Source organism: Polyodon spathula, chromosome 4 (assembly GCF_017654505.1).
Source record: "Polyodon spathula isolate WHYD16114869_AA chromosome 4, ASM1765450v1, whole genome shotgun sequence".
NCBI lineage: Eukaryota > Metazoa > Chordata > Actinopteri > Acipenseriformes > Polyodontidae > Polyodon > Polyodon spathula.
This window is the reverse complement of record NC_054537.1, coordinates 19,856,876-19,870,415: the sequence shown is the minus strand read 5'-3', so window position 1 is coordinate 19,870,415 and position 13,540 is coordinate 19,856,876.

Genomic DNA, 13,540 nt, shown 5'->3' with positions numbered 1-13,540 from the left:
TATTTATTTATTTAATAAATAAATATATATTTTGTTAAATATTTATTTTGAGAATCAAGTTTTAGCTGTTTGCAAATAAATCTGGATTTTGTGAACATAAATATTTAACTAAATCCTAAATCTCTTAGATTTAACATTTAGCTAAATATTAATGCTTTATTTATTTATTTTTTTACACATGGCACCCCATATATATGGTTAACCTTAAAATAATACCAATACCAATACGGGCCAAAATAATACAATACAATACGATACATCATGTAATGAAAGTATCACGATTCATCGATATACATTGAAGTGTCACAGCCCTAACTACAAAATGCTGTGTGGAAACCAATCAAATTGCAAATCAACCTCTATTCAATTGAACCACACTCACCTGGTACTAATCACAGACAGAAGATCACCTAATTAAAACAACACCACCTTTATAATGTTACTTAAATACAGCTAATATTAAGAGTTGGAAAGAGGCCTCTAGTAGCCAACTTCTGTGGTGCCATTGGTAGAGTCACATGATGAATGTATGAGGGAGGCAGCACCTGTGTTGAAACCTATAAGAAAGTGGGCGGCAAAGGAAGCTGTGGAAAATGCAAAGTTTGCCCTTCATATCAATGATATTATGGGGCAAGTAAAGCATGGAAGAGGAGGCATTGGTCTCAATTCAGCTCTTTCTACATGAAACAGCCCCAGCTCAGTGGAGTATGCTTGTAGTCAATGAGATGCAAAAGCAAGAGGAAAGGATGAGGTGTGTAAAGCCGTTTCCCAGGCCAAACAGGGAGAATGGATGAGATGGGAAAGTTTGGAACAGCACAAGATTGGCTGGTGAGATCTATGGACAATAGAACAGAGCAGGATCAGTTTCCTCATCAGGTCAACATATGATGTTCTCCCATCACCACAGAACCTTAATCTATGGTTAGGAGAGGATCCATAGTGTCCTTTGTGTTCATCGTCAGATGTATTAAGACACATTTTGACAGGATGTAAAGTGGTTTACTTGGCGCCATGACCAGGTGCTGCGATGTTTGGCCTTAGCCTTGGAAGACAAGCGCAGCATGACCAACAGGTTGCCACCAATTCCAGAAATATATGACTGTGACAGAGACAGAAAGATTCTTGATGATAAATCTCCCTCCCAACCTGTGAGGGCGCTGTGTAAAGGGAACAGACTGCCTGGGCTGGATGGTCAGACAATTCATTCCCAGCGTTAGGCGGATGAAGCAACGTTGATGTCAAGGAAGGTAAGTAAGCTGGGCTTAGCTGAGTTAGGGATGGAGGGGGTGACGCCAGAATCACTGTCAAGCCCTCTTAAGGTGTCATGGACTAGTTGACGAAACACCAAGGATGGAAGGTGCCCATTTGAAGACCCCAGAGAGGTACCCTACTCAGCTCAATCCAGAAGGTTGTCATGCTGATGCATTAGGGAGGCCGCACAGTGGTTGGTCCCCGGAAGCAGCATTACACTTCAGCCATCAACACCAGGCAGAAGGATATCCACATAATCAGATGGAAGGAAACACAGATGAATCACATTAGTTTACAGTAAAATAAGCTATGTCTCAGTTGATGCTTATCTTGGCGAGAGCTGAGTCCAATATCTGTATGAAGTTATCAGCATGAAGTTATCAGCATGAACACCTACTCTCATGTAATGGAAATCATGATTAAGTAACTAAAGCTGTAAAAGCCAGTCAATCTGTAACTCAAAGTTAACCTGTTTGTCTGCTCACAATAGTCCCATGTGCAATTTATGAGGGCTATTACCGAAGGACAACCTTCTGTAATTTAGATCAAAGCCATAGAATGACAAATCATGTCTTGTTTGGACAAACAAGTCTACATTTATGTTCAGCAGTATTGTTGTATAAAACATATGTACACCTTTTCAATATTTATATCTTTTCAATGTGTACACCTTATTACTTAATAAGTAACTTGAAGTTGTAAAGATTGAGTGATACGGGCACATTATGGTGCAGTTTACCCCCTGTAAAGCTTGGAGTTTGGCCCATTGTTTTATAATAATGTATTCAAAACCAAGAAGAAATAGGTTGGTGTTTGCAAGCCATTGAATTAAAATTCTAAATTGATCATGACTAGTTTTGAAACACGAAGGCCCGATTCACAAAGATTTTACCACCTGGTTAAGCTAAAACCATTTATATAATAAAAAATAATAATAAAATGAAAAAAAAAAAGAGTTCAGGAGGTTAACATAAGCTCCAGCCCGTTTCTTATGTGTTTCTTACTAGTTCTGTAACATTTGCAACCCTGACTGGTACTGTGGAGCAAAGTGAGTGAAACTGCAGAGTGGAATGAATCATCTTTAAACACGTGGCTGCCATGTACAGTAAGTGGGGGTGCAACATAAGTAGGCCACACAGCCTGATTAAAACTGAACTCCTTTTTGAGAGGAGGTTCACATCATTTGTTAATATGATTTGTAAAGATATTGTGACTCTAAAGTAAAGAAATGTGTGCAGCTGTCAACCCGGGACTACAGTTACTACAGCTGCATTGCCTCTTTGTAACATCAAAGAGAACTATGATTAAGAACACTGAAAACAAGCAGCTAAAAGAGATAAACTCTTGTGGCAAAGTGGTTAGCAGTGTGCAGGTGCAGGTGATCAATAAACAGGCAGACGATTATAATCCAGGTGCAGAGTTGTTTGAATGGGTTTTAAAACCAATGGCTTGATGGCAAAACAACAGTAAATAATAACAATGGTAATGAAGCAATACAGCAGCATGTATTGCTTATTTGTAATCCGCAGGTTGGCCCCGAAATAATAACAGTCCCCTTTTAATTCATCCACACGTAACACATGCAGAAACAGTGCATGTTCTAGTGCTCGTGGTGAATACAGTTCTTTAGTGACAACAAAAGTGCAGTGCTGTTGATCCGGTTTTAGTGCTGGCCTTTGGCGACAGCTCTGGATTGTGTTAGCTGTCCAAATAATTATAAACAGTATTATTAAGGACAAACAAAAAACTAACACTTCACAGCACAGGTTCTTCTTCTGGTCATTTAACGTAACCATTCACAAAGAACAGATCACATCACTATGTCCCCTTTTTATAGCGTTACCCATAACCCCTTGTCAACGAGCGCATCTGCTCCTCCAATCCACATCATTGATTTCATGTACCGTAGCTCATTCTAGATGGCCGACTTCCACCTAACCATGGGAATAAACTGTCATGCCATTTAGTCCAGGGTATTCTGTTTCCTTTACACAGCGTCCTTGCAGGTGGGGAGGGAGATCTAACACCAAGAATCATTGGATCTCTGTCACACCTCTTTATTTGAAAAATGGGTAATCCTAATAAATCGCAAAAATACATTGTGATTTAAATCTTCTACAAAAATAATTAACATTCAATTAATATATTAAATACTTGTGGTATAGAGAGCTGATCTTTATCTAATTATTTCAGTTATTGCTGCCATGCCCATACTACAAGCTTCATAGTATTTGTGCTAACATCTCTTATTAGATAAATATTGTACCTAGCTGTCTGGAATAAGCTATCCTATACTTACACCATGACTCTGTCTCTCCTATAATTTAGCTAAGTAAAACTATTTAACAATATAGTATCGTATCTGTAAATTCTAAAAAATTATTTGTACTGCTCATTAATGTTTTGTGTCTATAGTCTCTGCAATGTGATTCTGATAGCACCCTTATAAAAGCGTATTGTAGTTAAAGCATAGTTAAAGCATGGTAAAGCATGGGCAAGCATTATAAAACCCCACAATGGTATGGTAAAGCATATTTAAAAAAATAAAAATAAAACAAAGTAAACCATATGAAACTATGATAAATGCATAGTACAAGCATGGGAAAAGCATGAGGAAACGAGGCAGTCTTCCCAGCGACAGCGTGTGGAAGGGACAGCGAGTGGGAGAAGTACAGGCGTGGAAAAGTACAGAGCAGTTTAAGAGCAGTAAGGAGAAATTGCATCTTTAATTGCTTTAATCAGAAAACACAGAACATTGGGGAAAAACAGCAGCAGCTCAAAGTCAAACAGCCATGTGTGTTTTTCTGATAACACACAAGCTGAAACTCGGAGCAGCTGATTCAAATTCAGCGCCGTTCTGAGACACGGGCGAGGGGAGGAGCCAACAGCACAGCAGAACAACACAGTTAAGCGAGGCAGTCTTCCCAGCGACAACGAGTGGGAGAAGTACAGAGCACTTTAGGAGCAGTTTGAAAACAGGTTGACGGCTGCAGAAGAAACTAAACTTAAAAAAAAAAAAAAAAAATCCTCAACATGGTCTTCAAGCCAATAATCTGTGACACCTGCTTGATGTGGGAAATCCGAGAAAACCCAGCGGAGCTAAACCAAGTGTGCGTAAAGTGCCGCGCGATCCAGGACTTGCATAAACTAGTAAGTATGCTAGAAATGGAGCTGGAAGAAGTGCGACAGCAACAGGATCTTGAGGAACTAGCACACCCACAATTCATGGAAGTCTGCATCACCCCTAACAGAATGAAAGCCACCAGGGAGATAGAAGGTCAGAACAGCTGGGTTCAGGTAGGCAGAAGCAGGGAAAAAAAGAAACTTCCTCAAACACAACCACCAGAAATCAAAACAACCAACAAATCTGAGTCACTTCAGAATTTTGATGAGCAGAACCAACAACAAGAGAATGAAAGGAACAACATCCAGGACCCTATTGACAGTGGTGACCAGACAGCAAAAAGAAGGGAAGTCATGATTGTTGGGGACTCCATATTGAGAAACACAGCAAGTTCAATTCGCAGTTTGGACCCCCTTACTACAACAGTGTGCTGCCTTCCGGGAGCCTCGGTCAAGCACATCACTGAGAACGTGGACAGGCTCTTAGAACAAACAGGAGATGACCCGGTAGTAGTCGTCCACATCGGTACAAACAACATTGGAAGAGACAGACCAAAATCCCTGCAAAACAAATTCAGAGAGCTAGGAAGGAAATTAAAAGAGAAAACCAAAACTGTGGTATTTTCTGGTATACTACCGGCACCTTGCAAAGGACCATATGGACAGCTGGAAATAATTAATCAAAACGCATGGCTGAAGATGTGGTGCACATGGTAAGGCTTCACCTATCTTGATCACTGGACCACATTCTACAACGAGGACTATCTGTATAGACGGGACGGACTGCACTTAAATAACAAGGGAACCAGTCTACTTGGAGAAAAGATCCTCGAGCAGGTTCAGAAGCATTTAAACTAGAAAGGGGAGAAATCAACAAAAAAACTGAAGGGAGACCGCATCAGAAACAAGTATCAGAAACAAAATTCTAGAACTTGAAGCTACTGCAGCTACAAGTAACTATGATGTGATAGGTGTTACAGAAACTTGGTTGTCTGAGAGTGATGGGGACGAATATAATATTTGTGGGTATACACTGTATAGGAAAGACAGGCAGGACAGAAGAGGAGGAGGGGTAGCACTATACATAAGACACAGTCTTGAAGCCCAGGTGTTAAACCTGGACAAAGAAAATAAAGCTGAATCAATATGGGTCAGAATAATGGACAAAAATTCAAAGGGGATAATAATAGGAACATGCTATAGACCGCCAGATTCAGATGGTGAGCAAAATAATCTGTTATACAATGACATTAGAAATGCTTGTAGCAAAGGAGAAGCCATACTAATGTGGGATTTCAACTTCCCCCATATAAAATATGAAAACCCGATGGGTAGCACGAAGGATGAAATCGAAATGGTGGAAATGACAAATAACTGCTTCCTAACACAATTTGTCAAGGCACCGACTAGAGGGGAGGCATGCCTTGATTTAGTCTTTTCAAATAACAAAGACAGAATAACTAAAACAGAGGTCAGAGAACCACTAGCAAACTCAGACCACAACATGGTCTCATTTGAAGTGTTTTTTAAAAAACCCCAAAAGTAATGACTAAAGCTAAGGTTTACAATTTTAGAAAAGCAAACTATGAAGGTATGAAACAGAAACTAACAGAAGTAGATTGGAGTAAAATAGAGAAAACACCCACAGAAGGATGGTTATTCTTCAAAAATGTAGTACTAGAGGCGCAAAACAATTGCATCCCTAAAGTAGACAAATCTAAATGTAAAACTAAATTGCCAAAATGGTTTAATAGATCAATTAAAAAAAATATTCAGCGAAAAAAGGCACTTTACAGAGCATTAAAAAAGGACCAAAAACAAAGTACAAAGAAATAGTACACGGAACTGCAAACGCAAGTCAAAAAAGAAGTTAGAAAGGCCAAGAGAGAAATAGAAATGAACATTGCTAAGGGAGCTAAAACCAATTCCAAAATGTTTTTTCTGATATTATAACAGCAAGAGAACATTCAAAGAGGAAATTAAATGTTTAAGAGATACAAATGGCAAAATCGAAGATGAAGAAAAAAAATAGCAAATATATTAAATGATTACTTTTCACAAGTTTTTACAAAGGAAGATACTGACAACATGCCCCACATGCCATCCAGTTCCTATCCAGTTTTAAATAACTTTAGCATAACTGAGGCAAAAGTGTTAAAGGGACTAGGAGCTCTTAAAATAAACAAATCCCCTGGGCCGGATGAGATCCTCCCAGTAGTACTCAAAGAAATGAAAGAAGTAATTTACAAACCGCTAGCCAAGATCATGCAACAGTCTCTTAACACAGGGGTGGTACCGACAGACTGGAAAATTGCAAACCTAATACCGATCCACAAAAAGGGGAAACAAAACTGAACCAGGTAACTACAAACCAGTAAGCCTGACTTCTATTATATGCAAACTTACGGAAACTGTAATAAGATCCAAAATGGAAAATTACCTATATGGTAACAGGGTCCTGGGAGACAGTCAACATGTTTTTAGGAAAGGGAGATCGTGTCTAACTAACTTGCTTGATTTTTTTGAGGATGCAACATCGATAATGGATAATTGCAAAGCACATGACATGGTTTATTTCGATTTCCAGAAAGCTTTTGACAAAGTCCCGCACAAAAGATTAATTCTCAAACTGAACGCAGTTGGGATTCAAGGAAACACATGTACATGGATTAGGGAGTGGTTAACATGTAGAAAACAGAAAGTACTGATTAGAGGAGAAACCTCAGAATGGAGTGTGGTAACCAGTGGTGTACCACAGGGATCAGTATTAGGTCCTCTGCTATTCCTAATCTACATTAATGATTTAGATTCTGGTATAGTAAGCAAACTTGTTAAATTTGCAGACGACACAAAAGTAGGAGGAGTGGCAAACACTGTTGCAGCAGCAAAGATCATTCAAAATGATCTAGACAAGATTCAGAACTGGGCAGACACATGGCAAATGACATTTAATAGAGAAAAGTGTAAGGTACTGCACGCAGGAAATAAAAATGTACATTATAAATATCATATGGGAGGTACTGAAATTGGAGAAGGAATCTATGAAAAAGACCTAGGAGTTTTTGTTGACTCAGAAATGTCTTCATCTAGACAATGTGGGGAAGCTATAAAAAAGGTTAACAAGATGCTTGGATACATTGTAAAAAGTGTTGAATTTAAATCAAGGGAAGTAATGTTAAAACTGTACAATGCACTAGTAAGACCTCATCTTGAATATTGTGTGCAGTTCTGGTCACCTCGCTATAAAAAAGATATTGCTGCTCTAGAAAGAGTGCAAAGAAGAGCGACCAGAATTATTCCGGGCTTAAAAGGCATGTCATATGCAGGCAGGCTAAAAGAATTGAATCTGTTTAGTCTTGAACAAAGAAGACTACGTGGCGACCTAATTCAAGAATTCAAAATTCTAAAAGGTATTGACAGTGTCGACCCAAGGGACTTTTTCAGCCTGAAAAAAGAAACAAGGACCAGGGGTCACAAATGGAGATTAGACAAAGGGGCATTCAGAACAGAAAATAGGAGGCACTTTTTTACACAAAAGAAAAAAATGTAACGTGCCTATGTTTTTTACCAGTGTTCTTAAAGCCTTCACAGTATGGAGAAGAGCCCTAGTGGAACCCCCCCTCAGTGTAAAAAAGGAAGTCCTTATTCTATCCTGCTTGGTGTTCCAAGTACTGTAATAGGCACTAAATGTGTGCAGAGATGTCCTTAGATTACAACCATGCTGGTTGTGGTGGTTGTGCACAATTCTGGGTTAAAGGTTAACCTGGAAAAGACTTTGCTCATCATTAAATGCCCCTGAGTCACTTTATGAAATTAACTGGAATGTGCCTTGGCTGTAACCTATGATATAGCTAGGATGTGCTTGTCACAGGAGATTAGGAGCCAGTAAATGCTTTATTCCTTAAATGAGGAGTGGGAAAACACAATTTCCCACCTGAGAAGTGGGTAGAGTCAGAATGAGTAGACCCGGTTCCCGGGGCAGTGCGCAACATCTGGACAGCTATGCTGTGTGCAGTTTCACACCCCAATCACACACAAAGGGCTTGAAGTTAGCCGGTATTCACGTGGTTCAGAGAAACATCTTACCAATCAACTAAAGAGCAGTGCTTGACTCATTCTGATGTCAGAAGCATTAACCCATCAGCCAATAGGAGGAGGTTCATTACAGAGAAACCAGGACCAGAGCACCCTGTTGGAAATTAAGTGGAGACAGACTTAGGACAGAGGGAAGGAGGCACTTCTTTAAACAGAGATATAAATATCCCCTTTCAATTTTCAACAAATTAGCTTTTGGAAATATTCACTTCAAAACAATGTGCTTACTCTTGCTGGATTCAATACTGCATAAGGCAGACATAGCATCATACATTGCCCCTGCTCAAATGTTCAACGATAAAATTTGAGTTCAATTAAAATTTTAAAAAAGTCTATATTTGTAACTTTAAAAAAAAAAAATACTGTTTTCTCTCTACACTTCTGCATTTTTTTTGGAAGAAATGCATGCCTTTTGTTGAGAATTGTTTTCTGATTTTGTTTTAAACTGGAATCTTATTTTTGTTTTTCAGAAGCATTCATGTTTTTCAAATAATTTTACATAGCATTTTTAGTTGGTGCATTTGCACTATTGTTAACTAATTGAATTTTATTTTGATCATTTTTAAAAGCAGTTTTCCATTTCAAGTAATTTGAAAAGACCCTATCTCAGATGGGGGTACATGGTAGACTAGACTAAAACATTTGAAAACTTCAGCCTATCTTCATAGTTCAGTTCTTTAAGCCCTGGGATTAGTCTGGTTGTTTATCTTTGGACTCTCTGCAGGTCCATAGCCCTCCACGTATGGTCTCATCCTCATTATTTTATCCCCATGATTTTACATATTGGATTGTTCCACAATTCCACATTCCAGATGAACTGGCCAAGCAAATGCAACACACTACCAAAAAGCTGCAAACAGAGATGTACTTATCTAATGTAGTACCAGATGTAGGGGTCTATTCATAAAGGGTTAATGCCTGTCGAAACAAAATTATATGATTGGATGTCGTCCATAGTAGAATGTATTTGTTGCAGTTTTCCCAGGACTTTTGAGTGCTTTGATCTGCCCTATTGTGAAGCTGACCTGTTGTGCTGATTGAAACATTGCTTGTTCTTTTGCAATTCAACACGGAAGAGGTGCCAGTTCTGCTGTTGTTTTCTCGAGTCTGTGTGTGGACAGTGATCTGAAGAGGAAGGAGGCTGTAATAAAAGTGCCTGTGATAACCCAGGAAGCAGGACACAGGGATCAGACACTTTCGCCTCCTGCACAGCGAGGGGGGAATACTTTCAGACTCGTCCAGTGAGAGGAAACTAAACGAACAAACCAGTCTCAGAAAAAATCCCTCTCAGAAATTCTGGATTCACCATCCTTGCTGAGAAACCACAACACAAACCAGCTTTGAAACATAGATCAACACTGACCATTTTATCATTTTAATTGCTGATCTGTTTAAATGCCCACTGACACCACCTTAAGAGTCCCAGTACACTAACAGAATGTATTCTGTAAGGATACTACTAGCCAGTGTATTTTCTTGGAGGGTAGAAGAACCATGAGCAGAGAAATACCATGCACAGTGGTCAAACACAGGGCACAGTTGGTCAAACACAGAGCACAGTGGTCAAATATAGTGCACAGTGGTCAAATACAGTACACAGTGGGTCAAATACAGTGCACAGTGGTCAAATACATGACTTCCATTACATGAGAGTAGATGTTGAAGTTCATGCTGATTTGAACTTGGCTCTGACCAAGCTATGCACCAACTAAGACGTAGCTTTGCAGTAAACGAATGTGATCCATCTGCATCTCTATCCATTTGCGTTGTTTTCCATTTGATGATGTAGATATCCTTCTGTCTGGTGTTGATTGCTAAAGTGTAATGCTGGCTCCAGGGATCAGCTCATTTTACCTCCCCAGCGCATCAGCACACACAACGGCTGCGATGCTGGCTCCAGGGATCAACCCAGTATGGTCTCCCCAGCACATCAGCATGACAACCGTCTGGATTGAGCTAAGTAGGGTACATCTCTGAGGTCTTCAAGTGGGCACCTTCCATCCTCAGTGTTTCGTTGACAAGCCCACGACACCTCAAGAGGGCTCAACAGTGATTCTGGCGTCCCAGCATCACCCACCTCCATCCCTCACTCAGCTCAGCCCAGCTTACTTACCTGTATATCAGCGTTGCTTTTTTTCTATTGTGTTTGAGATCCCCATCCAGAATCTTTCTGTCTCAACCACAGCCAGTTGCTGCTCCTTTCTGCTGCTTCAGATACGTTCTTCACTGTACGATGCAACTCTTGGCCACTGAACCCAATGTTTCTGAGAAAGCAGGTTGCAGAGTGTGCCACAAATCCTCCACTGGGTAAACTCGGACTCTCCATCCTCGCTCTTCTGCTTCAGCAGCTAGTTGAGCATACCGAAGTTTCTTCCTCTCATATGCATCATCCAAAGCATCTTCCCATGGCACTGTTAACACTACCAGATGAACAAGGCGTGCTGAACCAGACCACAAGACAATGCCTGGTCGAAGGTTAGTGGTGGCAATCTCAGGCGGAAAAATAAGCAGTTGACCAAAATCTGCCAGCATCTTCCAGTCTCTAGCAGCTTCCAGTTGTCCCGGGCGAGGCTTGGTTTTAACACCTTTTCTTGGTGGTTGCTCTCCTGGATGGAAGAATATTGTCTTTTGTGTGTAATGCTTTGATGAAACTGGTGGCAACTTATTGGTCAGGTTACGCTTGTCTTCCAATGCTAAGGCCAAACATCGCAGCAGCTGGTCATGGCGCCAAGTAAACAGTCCTTGGCTAAGACTCACCTTACAGTACACAGTGGTCAAATATAGTTCACAGTGGTCAAATACAGTGCACGGTGGTCAAATACAGTGCACAGTGGGTCAAATACAATGCACAGAGGGTCAATTAAAGTGCACAGTAGTCAAATAAAGTACACAGTGGGTCAAATACAGTGCACAGTGGTCAAATACAGTGCACAGTGTCAACCACGGTCTTCACAGATTTGTTGGTCATCGCATTGGCTTGGCAAAGTGAGTGCAGTGATCCATTACCACTAGAATGTACTCATATCCTTTCTTGCACTTTTCCAGGTGAAGAAAATCCAATGACTCCAACTCAAATGGGTAGGTTGTTTTGATGTTACACAATGGTGTTTGGGTAGTTTTGTTGTGTCTTCTTTTCTTCAGACAGTCAACTACCTTGTTTACAAAGTGCTTTACATCTCATTGCATCTTTGGCCAACAAAATCATTCCCTGGTGAGGCTCAAAGTCCACTTCCAGATGTCCCATCTTCTGATGTAACTCTCGATACACCAGTGGTTGATACTGTTTGGGCAACACTAACTGTGATCTGGAAACAGTTTTCCAGCACAACATTCCCGCCTCACTGAGATACAGCTTCATCCATTCTCGCAGGAGCACTTGCTTGTCACTGTGTGCTTGTCAACTCACTTGAACCGTTGGTCTCTGGTTGTTGGCCTTGTACTTCAGTACTCTTCCGATAACTGGGTCTCTTCTTTGCTCTTCTTTAAGTTCTGCTCTCGGGACGGACTGCCAGGAGGTGGGCAAATGGTTCAGATCCTCCTGGACCCCCATGGAGTGCAGTGCAATGGCCCTCAGGAGTGGTGTCGACTTTCCTGTAATATGGAGAACCCTTGATTTGTGGCCATTGTCACTTCTGGGCTCTACACGGATGATACTTGATCTCGAAATTAAAGTCTGCAAGCTCTGCAACCCACCTCTGTCAAGTAGCATTCAGTTTCGCTGTCGTCAGGATATATGTGAGTGGGTTGCTGTCAGTATAGACCGCTCACATATTGCCCACTTCAATGCCAAGAACTCCAGTTTCCCTGAATGCAGATGGTAATTATTCTCCGGTGGTGTGAGTTTCCTTGACCCATGCACTACAACCTTCAATTTTCCTTCTTGTTGCTGGTATAGTACAGCTTTGAAACCTTCTTGTGAGGCTTTGCAGTGTAGCACGAATAGCTGATTGAAATCCGAATATACCAACACGGGAGGGTTGGAAAGGAGATCCACTAGCTGTTCTAACACCTGCTGGTGAGTACTTGTCCATGTGATGGACAATGGACAAATGGCAGCTCGGCAACTGCCTTTGCTTTTCCATTTCCCTTTCTTTTTCTTATCCTTGAGCATTTGTGTCTCTGTGTCTTTGTGCCACTCTTTCCCTGTTTGGGGTATTGAAAGCAGGTTATACAAATGCTTTGCAAGTCTTGAAAAGTTTTGTACATACGCCCGGTAGTATGAGAGGAAACCTAGTATCTTGCTTAGCACCATGCTTTGTTGGAATTCAGCTGGGGCCAATCTCAGACCAAAGGGGTTGTGGACCCACATCTATAAGCCCCAGGGGGTGATGAATGCTGTGAGAAGTCAACTTTCCTTGTCTAGGCTACCCTGGTGGTACGCCTTCTCTTGGTCCAGGACAGAGAACCAGGACCTGCCTCTCAGACTGTCCAGCATATCTTGGAATCAGGGAATTGGGTGTCTATCAGGGACGAACTTCTGGTTCAGCTCATGGTAGTAACAGCATAGCCTTAAACTTCCATCTTTTTTCCATACTAGGACAATGGACGAGGAGTAACGTGACCTGGACTTGACTATCCAGCCTATGTTCAGCAGGTTCTGCAGGTATTCTTTCACCTCATGGTGTAAATGCTTGGGTATTGATGTGTATGTCTTCTGTACCAGAATTTTGTCATGGAGAGTGATCTGCATCCGTAATGATGGAATATATCCAGCATGATAGTCATCTTTAGAGAAAGCATGGTACTCCTCTCTCAGCATTTTCTTAGCCACTGCTTACTGTTTCATACTCAAATGGTGTAGATCGACAGGTGGATCCCATACATGTCCTTGTTCGTGGATCTTCACATTGGGCAGTTGTCCCTGTGGTTCCGCTTCAATCCTCCTGTCCTTGCACATTTGTTGGGTGACCCTTCTGAATCCATGTGATCATTATGGTGCTCCAACGGTCTCACTGACACTAGGTAAACAGCTTTAACTAGCTGCATGTGATCCAAGGTGGCGTTATGCTTGGAGGTGTTCACCACCGAGATAGTGATTGCTGTTGGGTTCCTTTTGTAACAGTCACTAACC